General features: G+C 37.2%; 1 pseudogene; it reads right to left on the bottom strand.

Moving 5' to 3' along the window:
- Positions 1-811: 811 nt before the first annotated feature.
- On the bottom strand, positions 812-1,877 carry LOC102272012 (protein C1orf43 homolog pseudogene; annotated as a pseudogene).
- Positions 1,878-23,279: the final 21,402 nt, after the last annotated feature.

Here is a 23,279-nt window from a genome sequence, read left to right on the forward strand (position 1 = left end):
TCAACTGGAACTCTGTCACCTCCACTAGCTTTGTTCGTAGTGATGCTTCCCAAGGCCCACTTGACTTCACAATCCAGGATGTCTGGCGCTAGGTGAGTGATTACACCATTGTGATTGTCTGGGTCACGAAGATCTTTTTTATATAGTTCTTCTGTGTAGTCCTGCCACCTCTTCTTAATATCTTCTGCTTCTGTTAGGTCCATACCATTTCTGTCCTTTAGTCTGCCCATCTTTGTGTGAAATGTTCCCTTGGTATCTCTAATTTTCTAGTCTCAAGACTAGAGAAAAGATCTCTAGTCTTTCCTTTGGTATCTCTAATTTTCTAGTCTAAAGACTAGAGAAAAGATCTCTAGTCTTTCCCATTCTATTGTTTTTCTCATGGAAACCACTTATCTGATTTCAACCCCTATGTAGTAGGTTTGACTTTTATAAAATGTCACACAAGTAGAATCGCATAGTAATTAGATTTTTGTATCTGGCATCTATCACAAAACTGTTTTTAAGATTGACCCATATTGTTGCATAATCAGTAGTTTGGTTTTGTGTATTGTTCATTTATCTCATTGCTGAGAATCTTACTGCATGGATGTGCCATGGGCTATTTATCTGTATTTTTACCTGTTGATGGATGTTTGGCTTCTCTATAGATTTTGACTATTATTAGTAAATCTACTATAAGCATTTGTGTAGAAGTTTTTGCATGGACCTGCGTTTTTAGCTTTCTTGGTAAATATCTAGGACTTAGATTGAGAGATCTTATATTTAACTTTATTATTATTATTTTTTTCACTTGGGATAATTTATAGTCTGGAAAAGGACAGATGAACCATGATCAAAAAACCAAGTGAGGATTTTTAAGGAAGCTTTGACTGAAATATTAAGAAAAACATCTAATTCAACTCCAGAGAAAAGTGATACCAAGGGACAATAAAGTCTTAACTGATGTTCTGAAACTGGCCATAAGAGAGTGTGGGAGAATGATCCTCTAGGCACGAAATCTTAAGAGCTCTGAATACAACCAGGGCTTCAGCTGATCCAGAGCTGGGCTGAACCAGATGACCTGAGTGAGGGCCACCCGGCAAGCACACTGTAGTCTGTCTGGCTCCATCAACAGTGAGAGACCTTCAGCTCTATCACAGCGTACTCTCCAGTGTGTTATAGTTGTCCTTAAAGCTCTTCAGTTCGAGGAAGTGCTTGGCATGTTTACTCTTCTGACTGGAGGGGAGGTATGTCACCTGGATGGTTGTTGGGGAGACTTCAGGAGACTGGGTTAGGTCTTTGGCTGCTGACTGGTGTTGTCGCTGAGAGCTCCCACTTCGTGCTTTGACCACTTTGGCCAGCTCACTCAGGGCCTCCTGATAGCGCAGGTACTCAATCTGGCCAAAGACCCCTGTCCCATAGCGGGCTGTCTCATAGCCATCCAGCAGGGTATCAGTGAGGGCCTTGCGCATACCCTTGAAAGGAGTACTAATGTTTCCAAGATCTAGCAGGTAGGAGCGGAAATTCTTGCCCATTAAGGAATGGGGATGCTGGCCTTCGGCATGAAATGGGATCTCAGAGGCACGGATAGCATCCAGAGCTTTCATCCTGTATAGTTAGTTGTAGCAATTTTGATTTCCCTGGATTTCCAGCTGTAGCAGTCTTGCATCATCATCTGCGAGAAGCTGAGGTTCATACATGATATCCTGAACCTTGGACAGTTGGGTATCAATCTCCTCTTTTAAGTCGTTAGGGACATGAGGGCCCCTTTGGGATTTCATTGCAAAGCACATGTTTTGCCTCTTCACAAAAATAAATAGCAGTACAAACACCAGGCTCCCATAGGCCATCACCAGCATGACATTCACGCCAGTCAGCCAGTTACTGACGGACGTCATGGCCTCCCCACCCCGTGCGGCACTGCTCCGGTTTAACCCGCTGCCCTGCCTCGTCAGCCCGAGCTCCGCTGAGTCAAAGGCGCCTGGGTTTCCTGAAACTCCCCGGCCATTTCTTTACGGGGATAGACCAAGGCTGACCAGGCCTGAAAACATGGCAGATGGGGGAGGGGGTGGGGCTAGGAAAGAAGAGCCTATATTTAACTTTAGAAGGAATTGCCAAACTCTTCTTCAATGTGTTACAACATTTTGCATTCCTGCCAGAAATGTATGCATGTTCCAGTTGTAATGCATCTTTGTAAACTCTTTGTATCACCTGTTTTTTGTTTGTTTTTTAAGCCATTTTAGAAGCTGTGTAGTGGTATCATTGTGGTTTCAATGGGCATTTTCTTAATGAGTAAAATCGTTTTAAGTATCTTTTCATATGTTATCAACTGTTAACATTTTTTTCTTTAGTGAAATATCTGCTGAGATATTTTACCTGTTTTAAAAATTTTGTTGTTTGTTTACTTCTTATTGTGGTAAATGTTTATATATTTTAGATCAAAGTTATTTAATAGGTAGATACATGTTTTGAAACTTTTTTTCCTATTAAGTGTCCTATGCTTGCATTTTCTTAACAGTGGTCTTTCAAGGATTAGAAGTTTCAAATTTTATCAAGTTCAACTTATGAAAATATTTCTTTTATCATTCATGAGTAAAGTATATGATCCATTTCAAGTAGTTTTTTGTATGGTAAAGATAAAATTGATGTTTATTTTATTTTTCTTTTTGCATGGTGGTCTAATTGCTCAGCACAGCTTGTTTGGAAAGACTGCACTTCCTCCGTTGAATTATTTTGATATCTTTGTCAAAATCAATTGACTATACACATGTTGGTCTACTTGGAAACTTTTTTTCCTATTGATTAATGTATATAATCTATAGCATTTTCTTGAGTGTTGTAACTTTGTGTCTAGTTTTGAGATCAACTAGTGTGTGTGCTCAAAATTTTCCCCCTTTCAGAATTATTTTACCTATTTTAAGTATTTCTTCAAAAACAGTTACACAGGATTTTGATTCATACCCCTTTGAATCCATAGATATACTTAGAAAGAATTCACATGTAAACATGTCTTCCAACCCATGAATATAGTATCTCTCTTCATCTCCCTAAATCTTCTTTAATTTCTCTCATCAAGATTTTTCAGTTTTTGGTGTAAAAATTTTGCATGTATTTTGTTATCCTTAACTATTTCAGATATTTGACATTACTGTAAATGGCATTTTAAAATTTAAGTTACAAACTGATCATAACTGGTATATAGACATGCTTTTGCTTTTTGTGTATTCGCCTTGTTTCCTATCACCTTTCTTGTTTTCTATAGGTAGTATATCATCTTTAAATAAAGATAGTTCTATTTCTCCCTTTCAAATTTCTATGCCTATTCTTTTCTTTTTTTAAATTGCACTATGTTATGTTTTTTATTGTATTGTCTTTGTCTATGTTATTCTATGTTATATATGGTATGAATATAGTTGTGTTTCCTTCATTCAATCCACTGGATCAATTTGCCATGCATTTTCCTTCTAAATATATTATAAACCCCATAATGAATGGTTAGCAGTTTATCTGCACATAGCAAAGTATTTTAAACTGATAAAGATCAGAAATTAATTCTTTTAAGTCATTTACAGTGTTATTCATTTGTGTTTATTCAACTATTTCAAATGGTATCATCATTCTTTTGCCTAGAAATCTTTCATTTATTTTTTGTATTACAAATCTACTTGCAATGGATTCTCTCAGATTTTACTTGTCAAAAATACTTTATCTTACCATAATTTTTAAAGATGTTTTTCCTAATTGGAAATAAACATTATTTTTGTTTTCTTTAAACACTTTTAAATATCACTCTATTATCTTCTGACTTGCATGGTTTCTGACAATGATTCTTAGATTTTATGTTTATTCATATTTGTGTAACATTTTTTCTTTTCTGGCTTCTTTTAAGATTTCCTCATGATCTTTGATTTGATTATGGGTGTGTGTGTGTGTGTGTGTGTGTTTATTCTACATTTTGGATTCTCTGAGGTTTTTATATCATTGATGTATTCTATTAATTTTGGAAAATTCGTAGTTGTTATTTTTTCAAACATTTATTCTGGCTTATTTTTCTCTCTATATGGGGAAGCTTGGTGGGCTGCCGTCTATGGGGTCACACAGAGTCGGACACGACTGAAGTGACTTAGCATAGCATAGCATTCTCCTGGAACTCTACTTTCTTATACGTCAGATCATTTGTTTTTGTCTCAGAGTTCTTCAGGTCTATTTCTCTCTCTTTCATCTGTTTTTTATTTTGGTTAATTTCCATTGTTGCATCTTCATGCAGCAATGTGTATTCATTTAACTGTGATCACTTTTCTCATAAATCTGCCAAAGGGATTCATTATCTCTGAGTTAGATAAATTTAGATGAAGTTTTAAAATTTCTAGCATTTCCACTTTTATTTTATAGTTTTCAACTCTGCTGAAGCTTATCATACATTCATGCATGCGGTTTATCTTTCCTACTAAAATGCATTTTCAATTTTAATTATTGTTATTATTTTGATTGCTTCTTTTTTCAGTTTTGGAAAAAGTTATTATGTTAACATATATTTATAACATACAATTTTGTAGTAATAGTTATTTTAATGTCCTTGTCTAATAATTCGAACATCTGTGTCATTGGTGAGTCTACTTTTGGTGATTGCTTTGTCACTAGAAAATGGGTCATTATTTTTTGACTTTACAAATTTTACATTTGCATTATATGTAGAATTACTGTGGAGATGTAACTAAATGTGATTTGATATGGACAAGCTTGTTTTAGGTTCTGTGTGACTTAATTCATTTCAATCAGTAGTTGGGATTGTTTGAGTTTGTTGCTGTTTTTACCCAGAGTTCACCACAGGCTTCAAATTCCTTCAGTGGTAGTGTTAAAAGATGAACTGAACCATTTAAAAAATTTAAGAGTTTCTTTGAGGAAAAATCTATTAAAATCAGGTAGTGCCAAGTCAGAGGTAGTGAGCGTACCACTTACAGGAGCTCCAAAGAGACTTTGATATGAGAAAGGCTGAAGCAAAGCAGTGATATTATTGATTGTAGATGAAAGCCAAGTTGGCTATTTGGGATTAGTTGTCCTTAAGTTTTTAGTTTAATAACTTTGAGGCATTTATGGATTTAGAATTTGGTTTGCTCAGGTAAGATGTTTTGGCATTAGAGTTAACTTAGCCTAGTGGCTTCCTTGTTTAGTTAAACGGTGGATTTCTGCTACCTTATATTTAGTGAGGGTCCCTAGGTGCCAGAGGATTCTCTCAGTGTTCCTTCTCAAGCCTCTGTTTTCTCTAGTCCCCCAAGACTGACCACGTCGCTGAAGGATCTCCCTTCTCACTGGTTCCTAGAATCCTGGCTGGGGGAGGAGGCCTTCTCAGTTTATCTTGTCCAGTCTCTATCTGAGGCAGTGCCTGTGTACCTAGGCTTTTTCGGAATTTCTGTATTTCCTTTATTCCTCCGGGTTACCACACCATGTATTGTCTGTGATATATGGGAATCTTGGGTGAGACAGATTTCTGCCCTTTCACAAGCAGGTCTCTGCTTGGTGATATATTAATAATGTCAGGATCCTAAGCCCAAGAGGTTTCCTGCCCCTCCTCTGGTGACACAATTTTAGTTTTACCCTTTTGTAGGAGCATTGGATCTTTGCTTGGTGCTTGAGAGTGGGAAGATTTCCCTATGTTTACACAAAATGCAGATACAGACTTTGACAGAAGATACAATATTGCCCCTCCTCCAGTGACTTAAATCTTTTCCTTCCTATAATAGACTTCTGGGAAAGGGGAGGGAGCATGATTTTCTCCAGTGGTAGTTGATCATCTTTTGCATACCTGTTGAGAATTTTTAAACGTTATTATCTAAGACATTACGTTCTCTGTTTTTAAATGTTTTGATGTAAAACTATTAATATTTTAATTATTTTAAAATAACTGCTTAGTCTTTCATAATATTTCAGCTTGGGGAGGGCCATTATCTCATTTATTTATTTAATTTATTAATTTTACTCAAACTGGCAAAATTTTGTGTATCTTATTAATTTATGTAAAGAAAAAGTTTTCATTTTATTATTGCCTTATATTAAATTTTTTCCTACATTTGTTTCTGTAATTTCTACTTATGTCTTTATCATGTCTTTCCTTCTTCTACTGTAGAAGAAGATCTTGTAGATCATGTAGATCAATGTGGTTGCATTTTTTGAATTTAAGTTGGATACATTATTCATGTTTCTTTTTTTCTCCCCCTAATATAAGCATTTAAGGCAATGTGTTTACTTCTAAGTACCATTTTAGTTTACTGCTTTCCAGGCAGTGCTAGCAATAAAGAATCTGCCTGCCAATGTGGGAGACTTAAAGAGATGTGGGTTTATAAAATCTGCTATTTCACTTGCCAAGATTATAATTTTACTCATTGTATTTTCAGGTCCTGGAAAGGCAAGTTGGTTCTTTTTCAAATTTGTCTGATCTTTACTTGAGAGTATTCATTCAACAAATCTGTCTACAATACCAGGTACTTTTAGGCACTAGTGATATTTTAACAATAATAATAATAAAAGAAAACAAAAAAACAGAAAAAGCCCAGGATATTTGTCCACATGAAGCGCAGTGGGACAAATGTTAGTGCATGTACCCTGGTAGCTCAGATGGTAGAGAATCTGCCTGCAGTTCTTGAGACCTGGGTTCTATCCCTGGGTCAGGAAGAGCTCCTGGAGAAGGAAATGACAACCCACTTCAGCATTTGTGCCTGGGAAATCCCATGGATACAGTCTGGCTGGCTACAGTCCACGGGTTGAATATTTGCCCATATGAAGCATAGTTGGACAAGGCAGTCAACAAACAATAGTTAAAAATAAGTCCATTGGAGGCAAGAAGTGTTTTTTATGGAAAATGTACAGTAAAACATGAAGTATGGTGTAGAATATTGGTAGTGCTGCAGTTGAAAGTTGGTTATTGTTTTAAAAAGAGTTGTCATGGAAAGTATCATTAAGAAGGTGACATTTGAGCAAGATTCAATGGCACCCCACTCCAGTACTTTTGCCTGGAAAATCCCATGGACGGAGGAGTCTGGTGGGCTGCAGTCCATGGGGTCGCTAGAGTCGGACACGACTGAGCGACTTCACTTTCGCTTTTCACTTTCATGCATTGGAGAAGGAAATGGCAACCCACTCCAGTGTTCTTGCCTGGAGAATCCCAGGGATGGAGAAGCCTGGTGGGCTGCCATCTATGGGGTCGCACAGAGTCGGACACGACTGAAGTGACTTAGCAGCAGCAGCTGAGATGTGAAGAAGTGAAGGGTGTGGATATCCAAGAGAAGAAAGTTCCAAGTAGAAATGTTAGCCAACACACTTACTAAAATGGCATCAACACAAGTGAAGAGGCCAGTCTGGACAGTGAACATACATGAGGGAGCACTGATGGGCGAGGTAAGGGTGACAAGAAAATGTAGGGCCTGTAGGAATTGTGATGACTTCAAGTTTATTCTGAAGTCCTCACAAACAAAATAAAAGTAGTTTTTCTATCCTTTGCTTTATCTGAGGGTCTTGACTTTGTGTGGGAATCTACATTCTGGTTACGGACTTTAAATAGGCCCAAGGCTTTGTCTTTTGGATCTTGGACTTTTTAATGTTCAATCCCATTGCTGTTGGGAATCAGCAAGCACCCCTGGGAAACACATGGTTAGAATTTCAGTTTCATACTCTGGTTTCCATTTCCTCTTAATTTTTATCCCCAAGGGATTTTCCTCATTTTTGTATCAATTTAGCACTGCTTTTAAAAGATGTTTACTCCATTTTATTCTTGTTGTTATAAAGAGGTCTTTTAAGACATTTAATCTGCTATATTGGAAGAAACACAATCATAGAAGTTATTTTGAATATTAAAGGGAAGTATAAAATATAACAAACATTTTAAATAAAAATTAAAGTGAAAAAGCATGCCAGAAGTACAAAATGTGAAATAAAATGCAGATTAAATACATACTTTTATTCATAAAATAAAAAAAACAGAATATAAAGTCATCAAAACCAAATGTAGAAAGATTAGAATAAATATGTAATAACATTAATGGGATTAAAATTTAAGTATCAAACTTAAAGGTAAAAGTATTCAATATAATTCCGATATGGAAAGGAAACATTGCTGTAAGATAAAAGTTATGATATTAATTTCATCTATAAACACATCTAACAAATTCTTGTAAATTTGTAGTTTAAACTCATTGAGTTTAGATTCCTGAACATTCATATTTCTGTCTGTTGTGAACTTTAAAAAGTACTTAATTACTTTGTGGTTCAGTCTCTTAATAGGAAATATATCATTATCAACCTTGTAATTTTTTTAGAAGAATGAATGAGATAATATTTAGAAAGGAAGCAGCCCAATTGGTAGCACATAGTAAATGTTAGATATTGGTTTCATCATTAATTAACTTAGAAAATGAGAAAGCAGTACATTTTGGTAGCAGAGTTCAGGGATTCATGCTTCTGTGTGGAGTCGGGCACACTTGCACTGCGTCTGAAACTGGAGCAGATAGCCAGCTGGCTTTCTGCACTTATTTCCCAGTTTAAAGGGTCCTGCTCATGGGCTCCTGAGACGCAGCACGAGTGGCAGGCAGACAATTGGGAAGGTTCAGTGGTGTGACACAGTCTCCTCTTTAAATTCTGACGGGACTGAAAGGATGGAGAATGTTCTAAAGTCCTTTTTTTCCCCTGTATTTCTGGCACTCTGTTGATCTTGTTTACCTCTCTGCATCAAAGCCAGTAGGATAAGGGGCTTTTGCAGTTTTCCTCGGGTTGAAATACTTGTTTACTCAAAGAAGAACCTCAGATGTTCCTTGGCAAAGTATTCAAAAGGCACACATTGTGATGACCTCTCATTGAACTATCGAGAGAACTAACTAAGGAGAACTGACCTTGTTCAGTCAGCTGAATTTTTGAATCCTCTATTCATTACCTTGGGGAAGCATTTCTGTGGTCACCAGAATGTGATGATGAACACTATTTTGTGCCTAAACTTTTGGTAGCCTTTTCTTCCCTATTAGTTATGCAAGTGAACATTGATCTTTGTTCTCTCTTAAGGTTTTAATTTTGTATATTTATTGAATCTATTTTCAGTATCTACTAGCTTGCAGATTTCTGGTGTTATTATAAGCCAGTCTTTGAACTGTGGTAGAGTTGTATTCTGTCTCAAAAGCAATTATTTACTCTAGCTTACATTTCCACAAAATAGCAATATGACCAATGAACAGTGCTGTCAAGAGGAAATTTTTAAAAAGCAAAATAGCAAGTCTGTCTGTTTTAAGTTCACTTTACAATTTCTTTTTGGTCACCCCATGCTAATCTATGTGATTAAATGTAGCTGCCCCCTGCTCCAGATACCTTTTTTCTATATAATTGTTAATGGAAACTCTAAGAGTTAGCAGAAAGTAAAAGCAAAACTTTATTAAAGTATGAAACATCACTATGAACTAGAAGTCAACAACCCTAGGCTAAGAAAACTTTAAAATACACTAAGATGCTCTGATAACTCAGTTGGTAAATAATCCGCCTGCAATGCGGGAGACCTGGGTTCGATCTCTGGGTTGGGAAGATCCCCTGGAGAAAGGAAAGGCTACCCTCTCCAGTATTCTGGCCTGGAGAAGTCCATGGGGCTGCAAAGAGTCGGACACAACTGAGTGACTTTCACTTTCACTTCACTTCAAGATGCAAAAAGTTAAATTAGCTTCTTTTTCAGTAATAATTTTAATTGGAGGTGAACTGCCTCAGTTTAAGTTGGAATCTATATATGTATTTGTAAATGATATCATTCCTATGAGAATATACTACTATGTAACTTTAATAGAATGCATAGTTTACTGAAAATGAAGTGGGATGGATCTTATATCCTGGGGGTTTCTCATAAAAAAAAAAACAAAAACAACAAAACTTATCCCAACCTCTCCCTCCCCAAAAAACACCTCTTCTTTTTCCCTTTCCAGGTGTCTCCCTACCTAATCCTTGTTCTTCCCCTGAAAATGTATTAAAGTGATTGGCTATCCTTGTGGTTCCTCATTTCCATTTCCTCAACTCTAACTTCTCACTTTAATTCCAATCTTGTTCCTTTTCCTATCATTCTAACAAAATGGCTCTTGCTAAGGTCACCAGTGACCTTCAGATCACTAATTCCTTGGACCATTTTTTCAGATTTCATTTATGTGATCTCTCAGCTGCATTCAACGTTGTTGACTGTTCCCTTCTTCTTGAGAGACTCTTTGACTTGTGTGACACCAAACTCTCTGGGCTCTCCTCCTCCTCCTGGCTGTCCCTTCTGTATTTTCTTGTGACTCCTTTATAAATGCATCTTCTTCTAAGCCAGAAATATATGGAGTTCCATAAGTACATGACTCTGCATTTGTCTTCTCAGCTTAGATCTATTTTCTGAGTTCCAGACTCACATATTCTGTGATGGCTCCTTGAAATCTTCTCATAGATTTCTCAAGCTCATTATATCCAGAATATATTTATTGGTATTCTTTTCCTACTTCCAATCTGAATCTTTTCTATCAATCCCAACCTCCATTTAGTAGCAAAAAGTCCTAAAACAATGATTCAGCCACAACACCTCCATCTCCCTATATCTTTTCTTTAATCTATTTGCAAGTTCTTTTGATTTTAATTTGTAACTAACTCTCAAATCTGATAACACTTTTTGATCATCTCTAATATCTGACTAATTCAAGCTGCAATTTTTCTTTCCTAAATGGTTACTAATGTATCTGTGGAAGTATCTCTGCTTAGTGTATTCAATTCCATATTTACTCATGCTGAGATAATACTTTATAAATGTGAGTTTTATCATAATAGTCCCCTCCATACCAACTGGCAATCCTTCAACAGCTCTTCATTAATCTTGGTACAATGCTAAAAGTTATAAAAGTTGACCAAGAAGTATCTCTATTGTCTGTCTCTTAATGATTCTTCAAGTTTTATCTTCCATTTGTTCCTCTGGGAACTCTCTCTTACCTTATACTTACTATCAAAACAAGAAACCACTTAATATGTGAAACAACCGCCTCAAAAAAAGCATAGTTAATTCCTTGCCAAGCAAGGGGGAGTTGCAATTTCAAAGCACAGTGCTTCTTAAGAAAATGCTTATTTTATAAATTTTTAGGAAAGAAGGAGTTCTGGAAGTGTTGAGCTTTCAGAAGCATAATTGTTTAGGGATTGGCTGTCACCTGTGGACATATGCTTTCCAAATGTGGCTGCCCCTGACTGACTTTCTGAAGCAGCTTTAGAAAGAGACTGAAGTCAGCTTTAGAAAGAGACTGTTGCTGATTGGCTTTCAGAATAGTGTCCCTGTTACTAATTGGTTGGCGTTCAGAGGCATTGTTTCTGAAACAAAGGCATGACCACAGCTGGATTAGGATGCATTTAAAGTCAGTTCTTGTGGTTAGTGGGCTTCCCAGATGGTGCTAGTGGTAAAAAACCCACCTGCCAAAGCAGGATAGGCGAGAGGCACAGGTTCAATCCCTGGGTTGAGAAGATCCCCTGGAAGAGTGAACGGCAACCTACTCCAGAATTCTTGCCTGAAGAATCCTGGGACAGAGAAGTCTGGTTGGCTACAGTCCATAGGGTCATAAAGAGTCAGATGTGACTGAAGTGATTTACCACACACATATACATACACAATTGTGGTTAATAATTCACAGCTTGGAAGAACGGCCTGAGAACAATCTTTTTTTTTTTTTTTTAATTTGGAGGATAGAGAGTTTTTATTTCTAGCATATGACTTCTTCTGCCCCGTTTCTATTGCATATGCTGTTTCTTCTGAAAGTTTCTTCCTATTTATTCCTCACTTCTCATTATAAATAAATTGCCTGAGAAATCAAAAAGCTTTTTCTTTATGGTCATAGAATGGTTGCTTGATCCTGAATCCTTCCAGTTGTTTTCTTCCCAAAGGGGAAAAATGAAGACAGGGAAAGAAACTGAGCCAGGAGACTTCCTTATACATCTCTTTGTCCTGTGGTATGTCACGTGGCTTATTCTTTGGCTGAAAAGAAAGCTAGTGATTTAGATTGTTAGCTTTTACATCCTCTATAATGAAGTCAGACAAGGGAGAAAGGGCTAGAAATAGAGATTGAGTCAGGTAACCTATGGTGACTACCACACGAGATAAAGCAGATAATAGAGCAGCAGAGATTTTCTCCACTGGAAGCTGAAGGACATTAAATCTTGTCCATATAGCTTCAATTTTATGTCTGTTTGGAGGATGGTTGCTGATGTGTATGACAGAGAGTAGGTGATGACATTCATTTTGACATGAAGTAATCACAGGCAGAATTAATTTTTATCCTATGTTCCATAGATGAATCTTTAAAGCAATACTTTCTATGGTGGGATGAAACAAACAAGCAATGAATACAAACAAACAAAACGTAACCTACAATCTCAAACAGTCAAAAATAACTTTTTACTCCATGTAACTTAGAATCCTGAGAACAAGATGTGAGATTTGACAATTGTTGAGAGTTTCAGTGTATAAGACAACTCTAAATGTTTTATAAGTAATTTTAAACTCTCAAAACCAGTCTATGATATAGGTAGTGGTGTTATTCTCTTATAAAGATGCATAAACTCAGATACAGAAAGGTTAGATCATCTACCAAAGCCACATAGCTAGTAAGTGTGAAGCCAAGATTTGAATCCAGTTGTGTGACAGAGATACCCAGATTTACAGGAATAAAGAAAAACATTTGTGTAATATGTCTAAGTAACAAATGACCACAGGCAGTTCTGCAGAATTTCCGACAACCCAGGGTAGCCCTAAAACTTCAGAAAGTGTGCTGTGCTGCCACCAATGTCACAGAAATCACTGGAAGGAAACAGCCTCCAAGGGCAGCTTGGAAGGAGTTTGGGGCAACACAGCATTGATTATTGAGCCAATACCTGAGGCACAGATGTAAACACAGATGTCTTAGACGACACCCAATGGAGATATACGTAGGGTGATACAGTTGACCCCTTAAATTATTCAGGGGAAGGGAGGGCCCATCGTCCTCACAGTTGAAAATCTGTGTGTAATTTATACTTGGCCCTTCCTTACATGGTCCCTCTCTATCTGCAGTTATTCATTAGTGGGACAGCCAACTGTAGTATGTATTATTCAAAAAACTCTGACTATAAGTAGATCCTTGAAGTTCAAATTGTTGTGCAAGGTTTAATGGTATATATATGTATTTGTAAGTGATAAGATAGTTCTGCTATGGCACTTTGATAGCCTGTCCCCCCGTAATGTCTATGTAATAGATATAACAAAAATGATGGGAGGAGGAAATACTGAATGACTACGGTAACACTTTTCTAAAAAATTTATTTTATGTATTCATTTTTGGCTGTGTCGGCCTTTGTGGCCATGCGGGCTTTCCTCTAGTGGCAGGGAGTAGGCTCTCCTCTGCACTTGCGGTGCACGGGCTTCCCTTGCGGTGGCTTCTCCTGTTGCGGAGCACGGGCTCTGGGGCACGTGGGCTTTCGTCGCTGTGGCTCCCAGGCTCCAGAGCACAGGCTCAATAGTTGTGGCATACAGGCTCAGTTGCTGTGCCACAGGGGAGATCCTCCCTGATCAGGGATCGAACCTGTGTCTCCTGCATTGGCAAGAGAATTCTTTTACCATTGAGCCACCAGGGAAGCCCTAAGAGAACATTTTGAATACATAAAACTTTCCTCATAACTGAATAGAGCACTTTCATATTGATAAGCAAATAATAAAAATGAACGAAAAATTAGCTATTCAATGGTCCTAGCCAAATTTCAGTTTCTCAATAGCAAGATGCCAACTAGTGGCTACTATATTGGAAACACAGCTACAGGGTATTTTTGTCACTGCCCAGTGACTCCTGACCACTCACTAGTATCTATCATGCTATCTTGTTAGTTTGTCTCTGACCTTTTGTTCATAATTTTCTCTTTCATTATGACAATTTTTCCATTTCCTATTCTTGACAAATTTTATCCCTTTTTATTTTCAAACCTGAATATTTTATTTCTTTCCTATCAGGTGGAAAGATTTTTCTGAAAAAATAGGACTCAACTTGGTTGCTTTTCTCATCACAAAGACACAAAACCTGTGCTACAAATGAATAAACTGATGGAGATTATATAATTTTTATGGCTTTTGATAACTAGAACATGAAATGCATGTTCATGTATATATATTTTCATTTGAAGAAATCTTGTTTTGTGTATATTGTATAGCCAAACCATGATGATTAATAATCAGCACTAAACATAAAAGAACAGAAACTAATTTTATTTAAATACTATACTGAAAAGTAGTTAACTGAATCTTGCTTGCTGCTGCTGCTGCTGCTAAGGCACTTCAATCGTGTCCGACTCTGTGTGACCCCATAGACAGCAGCCCACCAGGCTGCCCCATCCCTGGGATTCTCCAGGCAAGAACACTGGAGTGGATTGCCCTTTCCTTCTCCAATGCATGAAAGTGAAAAGTGAAAGTGAAGTTGCTCAGTCGTGTCCGACTCTTCACGATCCCATGTGCTGCAGCCTTCCAGGCTCCTCTGTCCATGGGATTTTCCATGCGAGAGTACTGGAGTGGGGTGCCATTGCCTTCTCCAGAATCTTGCTTGCAGACGCACTTTATTTTCAATCTGTAGTTCTAAGCTGGTTGAGAAAAGAAAGTATCATAAAATGTACTATCAAGTGACTTAAGAGTGTCAAATAATTGCTAATTAGTCATCGGTGTTAATTTTTAACTGTTGATTATGTGCATGTGTGCTCGGCCACTCAGTCATGTCCAGCTCTTTGTGACCCTCTGCAGCACACAGGCTCCTTTGTCCATGGAATTCTTCAGGCAAGAATACTGGAGTGGATTGCCAATTCCTCCTTCAGGAGATATTCCGAACCCAGGGATCAAGCCTGCATCTCTTTGTCTCCTGCATTGGCAGGATAATTCTTTACCACTGAGCCCCTGGAAAGCTGTACTATTGATTACACTTCTTTATGTCACTGGTTCTTAGGCTCATGTTTGACAAACAGTTCACATTCTATAAATTTTGTTGAATGTGATTTTATTGATGAAATTCATAATAGTTGGAAAAATTTTCCAATAAATAATAAATATATCATAGGAATTGATATTTCTCTGCTAAAGCTTTTGGACAATGTTACCATTGTAATTAAGTAACTCATCTGAAGCTCACAAAATCATTCAAATATGTTATTTAACTTAAGCTACATATAAAAGCACACAGTTTCCTAAATTAAAATAATTGCTTATGGGCAAAGTATTTTACATATTATTTATTTAAAAAAACAGTAAGTTAATAGCTGGTCAGTTAGAAGATAAAAGATGTACTGGCAAAATTTCCTTTGTTTCAATAATTAAGCTAATATACAAATGTTTGTGAAAAACATACTCAGTCTTATTGAAATAAACACAATTTCAAAAATAAGATTGGCCATATTGTTGGAAGTGAGGGTCTGGGTGCCCACTGTGTAAAAGCCAATATAAAGGTAAGGTGGTGCAAAGAAACCAAAGAAAGTTTGGTTTATTTTGGGAGCTAGCAAAGGGGAGGGACTTGGAGGGTGAAATCCTGTCCAAAGGCCGACTCCACCGGGCAAGAGCTTTTGTAGATGTAGGAAGGGGGCTAGATGCAGAAACAACACTGATAGCTGCCTATCAGAGTCAGCTCTGATAGTCTTCTTGAAATTAGTCCTGCAGGAGCCTGATCAGTGTCGTCTTGATTGTTTCAAGTACCGTTAATCTTCAGTTCCAGGGTCAATTTGTTCCCATTTCTTTGAGGTCAGTTCTCGGAATTGTGGCTGCTTATGTCATGGCTACAATCTGGTCATCACATAGTTAACTTCTTCCACCTGGTGGGAGTTTCAGTCTTTATAAGACAACTCAAGGGATAGAGATCAGAATACTATGTATAGCCCTTCAGCAGACACTAAAGGTCCTTGATTTTGCTTAGTGACTTAACTATTATTTTTTCATCTTGTTTGACTGTTTTCCTTTGTTTCTGGATTTTCTTACTTACATGATTAAGCTTTTCTTGGCTAAAGCTTTTCTACAGATAAAAGGCACACTGAGGACCCTAGGGTCCTTCTCCATTTCAATATTAAGTGCATTTCAGAACATGGGACTCTTTAGTCTATATTTTTAATAAAACTTTATTCAAGATTATATTCCATTTGTTGTCCATGTGGTTATTGCTGTTGGCAAAGACAACACATGGGTCATAGCAAACACCCTCTCCCAACAAAAAAAGAGAAGACTCTACACATGGACATCATCAGATGGTCAATACTGAAATAAGATTGATTATATTCTTTGCAGCCAAAGATGGAAAAGCTCTATACAGTCAGTAAAAATAAGACGTGGAGTTGACTGTGGCTCTGATCATGAACTCCTTATTGCCAAATTCAGACTTAAATTGAAGAAAGAAGGGAAAACCACTAGACCATACAGCTATCACCAAATCAATTCCCTTATGATTTTACAGTGGAAGTGAGAAATAGATTCAAAGGATTAGATCTCATAGACAGAGTGCCTGAAGAAATATGATGGAGGTTTCTGACATTGTATGGGAAGCAGTGATCAAGACCATCCCCAAGAAAAGAAATACAAAAAGGCAAAATGGCTGTCTAATGAAGTCTTACAAATAGCTGAGAAAAGTGGAGAAGCTAAACGAAAAGGGGAAAAGGAAAGATATATCCATCTGAATGCAGAGTTCCAAAGAATAGCAAGGAGAGATAAGAAAGCCTTCCTCAGTGATTAATGCAAAGATCTCTTTAAGAAAATTATAGATACCAAGGGAATATTTCATGCAAAAATGGGCACAATAAAGGACATAAATGGTATGAACCTAACAGAAACAGAAGATATTAAGAACAGGTGGCAAGAATATACAGAAGAACTATATAAAAAAGATCTTCATGACCCAGATAATCATGATGGTGTGATCATTCACCTAGAGCCAGACATCCTGGAATGGGAAGTCAAGTGGGACTTAGGAAACATCACTACAAACAAAGCTAGTGGAGTTGATGGAGTTCCAGTTGAGCTATTTCAAATCCTAAAAGATGATGCTGTGAAAGTGCTGCACTCGATGTGCCAACAAATTTGGAAAATGAAGCATTGGCCACAGGACTGGAAAAGGTCATTTTTCATTCCAATCCAAGGAAATGCCAAAGAATGTTCAAGCTACCACACAATTGCACTCATCTCACGCACTAGCAAAGTAATGCTCAAAATTTTCCAAGCCAGGCTTCAGCAGTAAGTGAACTATGAATTTCCAGATGTTCAAGCTAGATTTAGAAAAGACAGAGGAACCAGAGATCAAATTGCCAACATCTGTTGGATCATTGAAGAATGAGAGAGTTCCAGAAAAACATCTATTTCTGCATTGACTATGCCAAAGCCTTTGTATGTGTGGATCACAACAAACTGTGGAAAATTCTTCAAGAGATGGGAATACCAGAGCACCTCACCCATCTCCTGAGAAATCTGTATGCAGGTCAGGAAGCAACAGTTAGAACTGGACATGGAACAACAGACTTTTCCAAATAGGAAAAGGATCACGTGAAGGCTGTATACTGTCACCCTGCTTATTTAACTTATAAGCAGAGTACATCATGAGAAACCCTGGGCTGGATGAAGCACAAGCTGGAATCAAGATTGCCAGGAGAAATATCAATAACCTCAGATATACAGATGACAACACCCTTGTGGCAGAAAGCAAAGAAAAGAGCCTCTTTATGAAATTGAAAGAGGAGAGTGAAAAAGTTGGCTTAAAACTCAACATTCAGAAAACTAAGATCATGGCATCTGGTCCCATCACTTCTTGGCAAATAGATGGGGAAGCAGTGGAAACAGAAACTTTATTTTGGCGGGCTCCAAAATCACTGCAGATGGTGACTGCAGCCACGAAATTAAAAGACAGTTGGTCCTTGGAAGGAAATCTATGACCAACCTAGACAGCATAATAAAAAGCAGAGACATTGCTTTGCCGACAAAGGTCCACCTAGTCAAAGCTATGGTTTTTCCAGTAGTCATGTGTAGATGTGAGAATTGGACTATAAAGAAAGCTGAGTGCCAAAGAATTGTTGCTTTTGAACTGTGGCGTTGGAAAAGACTCTTGAGAGTCTCTTAGAACTGCAAGAAGATCCAATCAGTTATTCCTAAAGGAAATCAGTCCTGAATGTTCGTTGGAAGGACTGATGCTGAAGCTGCAACTCCAATACTTTGGCCACCTGATATGAAGAACTGACTCACTAGAAAAGACCCGGAGCCTAGGAAAGATTGAAGGCCGGAGGAGAAGGGGACAACAGAGGATGAGATGGTTGGATGTCATCACTGCCTCGATGGACTTGAGTTTGAGTAAGCTCCGGTAGTTGGTGATGGATAGGGAAGCCTGGCATGCTACAGTCCATGGTGTGGCAAAGAGTGGGACACAACTGAGTGACTGAACTGAACTATATTGTGACTTTTATCAACTGTACTGAATTTCAGCTCCACCTGGTAACTGCCAAAATGATGCACTTCTTTTGGATTAAAAGGAAGCGTCTTTAATCTTTCTTCTTCTCTACCCATCCACCTTCCTCACCCCTCATTTAGGTTTAACCCAACAATACATGAGACAACACCATTTTTAGAGGCCATCAAAGAAGAATTTTCTACTGTACTTGAAAAGTGCACCTAAGTGGTCTCAAGATTGGTTTTTGGCAAAAGATACAGCTTTTCTTTTGGGTTTGGGACCACCTTTGACTTTTGTTACCTGTCCGTAGAATTCCATATATCTGTACATATGATTTCATATATAGCTGTCATATAATTGCACAAAATGAGCAAAGTGATACCTCCGTGGCTTTCCTGAAGGCTTGAAATGCAAATAGCACATATTCTACTGTAAGATTTTATTTTTATTTTATAACATTTCCCAATTTAAAGAGGATTTAATTATAATTATAACAGCAAATAACTTATGTGGCTTTTAAAATTCTCAATGAAAATCTTTCTAGATATAAACCATTCTAATGACTCACATGCATTAGGCAAGATAAATCTGGGTTTATGAATATAAGTTTATTGTTCTCTAACTAAGCCAGTAATAACAATATCTAAGGAACCCGAATGAGTCACATTTCTTCAATTCACCGTCAAGTAAAAAGCTGAAGATTAGTCTGCTTCCTGTTATCTTTGAGAGGCTTACTTTTTTTTTGTATGGGAAGTTTCACCAGGGTGATTGTCTTAATTATTTTTGTTTGAGTAACAGTACCTAATAAAGCAATCCAGATTGTTACCCAGCTCAGTAGGAGAGAAAATAATAGGGTATCTTCACATCTTCTGCCTAGAAATTACATCCTTTGTTACTTTGTTTCTTCCTCTTTTATTGTGGTGTAAAGATTAAAAAGCAAAGCACCCCTCTGTGGGGAGGTCTTACAAGGAAGGTAACCTGGTTTTACCCTGCTTTTTGGGACTCTCTGCAGTTTGGAAAAGCACATTTCTCACTTAAAAACAAAAACAAAAACAAAAACCTTATGGTAATTTCAGTGTGGATTTGGATTCTCTTTGATCCCCAGACTTTGTCTGAAAAACTTGAGGAAGGAGGAGAAGGAATCAGATGGTGATGGCGCTCATGTGGCTGACTCAGGTGGCTAGGATGGCCCCCTTCTGACTGTGTGATCCTTCAGAGAGATTCTCTCCTACAGTCAGCAGGGAAAGAGGTCCTTTTAATTCTAAACAACAACAATGCAATCTTTCTTTATCAATACCGCATTATGAGATGTTAAGCTTATTAGGAAAAAAAAGTCCAGCAGAATAGTAAAGTCTGTTTTTTCCCTTCTTTTCATCCACATCTAGCTTTTGATTGTTAGAAACGAAGAGGACCTGTGCGCTTTTGAACTGCAGAGAGAGGTGTGGCTGAGAGAGAGTTTTGTGAATTTATTATACTAAATTCTATTAGAGAAGGGTCAGCGTGCAAGGATAAATTGTCTGTTTCCAAACTTAAAAGATCCATTTTCCCAAACAATTCATTTCTGGTAGGGAACTTTTAAGAAGGGGTCATGGAGAGAGAAAGCTCTTTTTCTAAGCTTTCAAAGGAAACGTATGAATTTTTCTGAGTTAAAAATATACCATTTCCCAAGATATAAGATATCAAAAGCATCTTTTCATTATCTTTCAAGATCCCTTACAGAGTGAATTTGCTTATACTACATCAGCATAAGAATCAGAGATTCAATTAATCTTGTCTGAATTATTGATTTTAGTGTTTTCATTTTGTTCTTGAAATAGTTTATTTTAGAATTTATAAAAAAAATTTAATTGGAGGAAAATTGTTTTACAATGTTGTGTTGGTTTCTGCCATTCAACAACTCTTTTTAATGTGTTTTTCTTCTATTTTGTATATGGTTTCATTGCCCAGCAGGTGTTTCGCCAGCTTTATTGGCTACAAAGAGAACTGAGCAATGCCTTTTGTCAGATTTTTTAAAAGTTGCTTAAAAAATTGGTTTAGAAGAGGTTAAAATTTTAAAACAATTGAATATATTTTAGAAATGTAATTTATATGAATGAGTGGAGATGGAAAAAAGAAAGTTATCAATAGAATGTGTAGTTCCCTCATATAAAGTTATGCAACAATACAATATGTATATACTAAAAATAGGGGTTCTCAGGTGGCGCTAGTGGAAAACAACCCTCCTGCCAATGCAGGAGACATAAGAGACATGGGTTTGATCCCTGGGTCAGAAAGATCCCCTGGAGGAGGGCATGGCAACCCACATTTCCCACACTGGCAGGCGAATTCTTTACCTAGTCTATGGTATTTTGTTATAGCAGCCTAAGCCAATTGAGACACTCATTACAATTTTTAAAAATATTTAAATCCCTAATCTACTTGAAATTAATTTTTTGACATTTTTTACAGATTAATATTTTTACTTATAGATAAATTTTCCAACTCAAAAGTTAATACTTTTTCTAAAACTATTCATAGTCTTAACTTTTTTGTGTCCTTTCATGTGGTGAGCAGAGAACTAACCTAATAGCCATATATATGTGATAACAAATTACACTTTCTTAGGTGTTTGTGGTAAGCTAACATGGTTTGTGCTGTGCTCACTTATTTATAAATTACAGTGTTGATGGTGTAGATGATGATTGGACAATTCAAATATCCATCAAGGCTGCCCTTAGAAGCATTTCTTAACAATTTATTGCTAATAAGCTCACATACCAATTTATCTCTTGGAGACATAGGAAGCATAATATAAAATTTTCAGCAGTAGCTAAGTAGCTTAACCTTCTGATGAAGCCTGGCAGTTTTATCTGGATGAAAACAAGGGTTTACAAATGGGTATTATCCCTAAGCTAAGAATATCTTTAATATTTTGCAGAAACAATGGTAGATTTGTGGAACTCAAACAGATTTAGCCAATTTTTTGTTGATAAACGGTGGTATACATGATCATGAATTCAGAATCTTTCCTGGGAATATTGCATAGACAATAAAATAATAAAACATTCTACTAAAGTTGCCAAGCTGAATCTATAATGGCCTCATTTCCCAACATGTAATGTGTTTGTCTCCAGATAGGGAGAATGAGGCTCATTTGCAAAGAAAAACAGAAGTTACCCTTTGTGATATTTTTTTCCAGCTACTTTTACCAACAAATTTCCTTTTTAACTTCAAAAGGATTGATTTACATTTTTTGTCTTTTCAAACAAAAGGTCCTGGAGATTGCTTTATTTAAATATGAATACAAAAAGTATTTTGCATGTTTTCTCTTTTTGGCTACATAGCTGTTTTATCTAAATCCATGTCAGTAACAATAGGAGTGCCTATTCTTTTTCCCTGGTGTAACTGTTTATTTCCAGTCATTTGATTGCCTTGTACTGTCTCAGCACATATACACAATATGTGTGTGGTATGCTATTTTCTCTTTGAATACATTATTACATGTTTCTATATTCTTTTTATATTTCTTGGCCCTCTTTGTTCTATAAGATGTTTCCTATTTTATATCTTTTTCCCCATAGTGTTTTTCACAATGTAAGTTCCTTAAGGGTTATTTGGTGGGTGGTTTCTGGAAAATGATATTCTACTTCATCTGAGCTTAGTACACATTCAGCACTGAAGTGAAGGTTATTTTACAATGTTCCATTTTCTCTCCATGTCTTATTTATGTTTTTCTTCTCAAGTACTACCACTTTGAGTCCTGATCTTATGACTTATATCTAAACTGATGTTAATTAAACCTGAAACTAATTAATTGTTGTATAAAAATACAAAGCAACATTCTTTTCTTTCCTTGGAAAATTACTCATAAAATTCAGATTATATTGACTCCAAATGTACCTGCATCAGTTTCTTTTCGGAGCCACAGACAGTTAATTTGTAAAGATCTGTGTCTATGCCTAGTGATTATAATGATAATTGTAACCAATGCTATAGTTGTCAAAATGAAAGTGAAAGTCACTCAGTCATGTCCAACTCTTTGCGACCCCAAGGATTCTCTAGGCCAGAATATTGGAGCGAGTAGCCTTTCCTTTCTCCAGGGGATCTTCCCAAACCAGGGATCAAACCTTGGGCTCCTGCACTGTATGTAGATTCTTTACGAGCTGAGCCACAAGGGAAGCCCAAGAATACTGGAATGGATAGCCTATCCCTTCTCCAGCGTATCTTTCTGACCCAGGAATCAAACTGGGGTCTCCTGCAATGAAGGTGAATTCTTTACCAATTGAGCTATCAGTTCAGTTCAGTTCAGTTCAGTCGCTCAGTCGTGTCCGACTCTTTGCGACCCCATGGATTGCAGCACGCCAGGCCTCCCTGTCCATCACCAACTTCCGGAGTTCACTCAGACTCACGTCCATCGAGTCAGTGATGCCATCCAGCCATCTCATCCTCTGTCGTCCCCCTCTCCTCCTGCCCCCAATCCCTCCCAGCATCAGAGTCTTTTCCAATGAGTCAACTCTTCACATGAGGTGGCCAAAGTACTGGAGTTTCAGCTTTAGCATCATTCCCTCCAAAGAAATGCCAGGGCTGATCTCCTTCAGAATGGACTGGTTGGATTTCCTTGCAGTCCAAGGGACTCTCAGGAGTCTTCTCCAACACCACAGTTCAGAAACATCAATTCTTTGGAGCTCAGCTTACATGCAAAATCTCAACTCATGACAGAACAGTTAATAGATACTCATTTTATAAAGAAAAAAATGATTATCAAGTAAATTATATAGTTTGTATTAAAAAGAAGTGATTTGGAATAAGAAGTAATTTCAAATCCTGTGTGAAGTTTTTACTAGATGCCCTTAGATGAGGTATTCAACTTAGATAAGTAAACTT

This window comes from Bos mutus, chromosome 14 (genome assembly GCF_027580195.1).
Source record: "Bos mutus isolate GX-2022 chromosome 14, NWIPB_WYAK_1.1, whole genome shotgun sequence".
NCBI classification, from domain to species: domain Eukaryota; kingdom Metazoa; phylum Chordata; class Mammalia; order Artiodactyla; family Bovidae; genus Bos; species Bos mutus.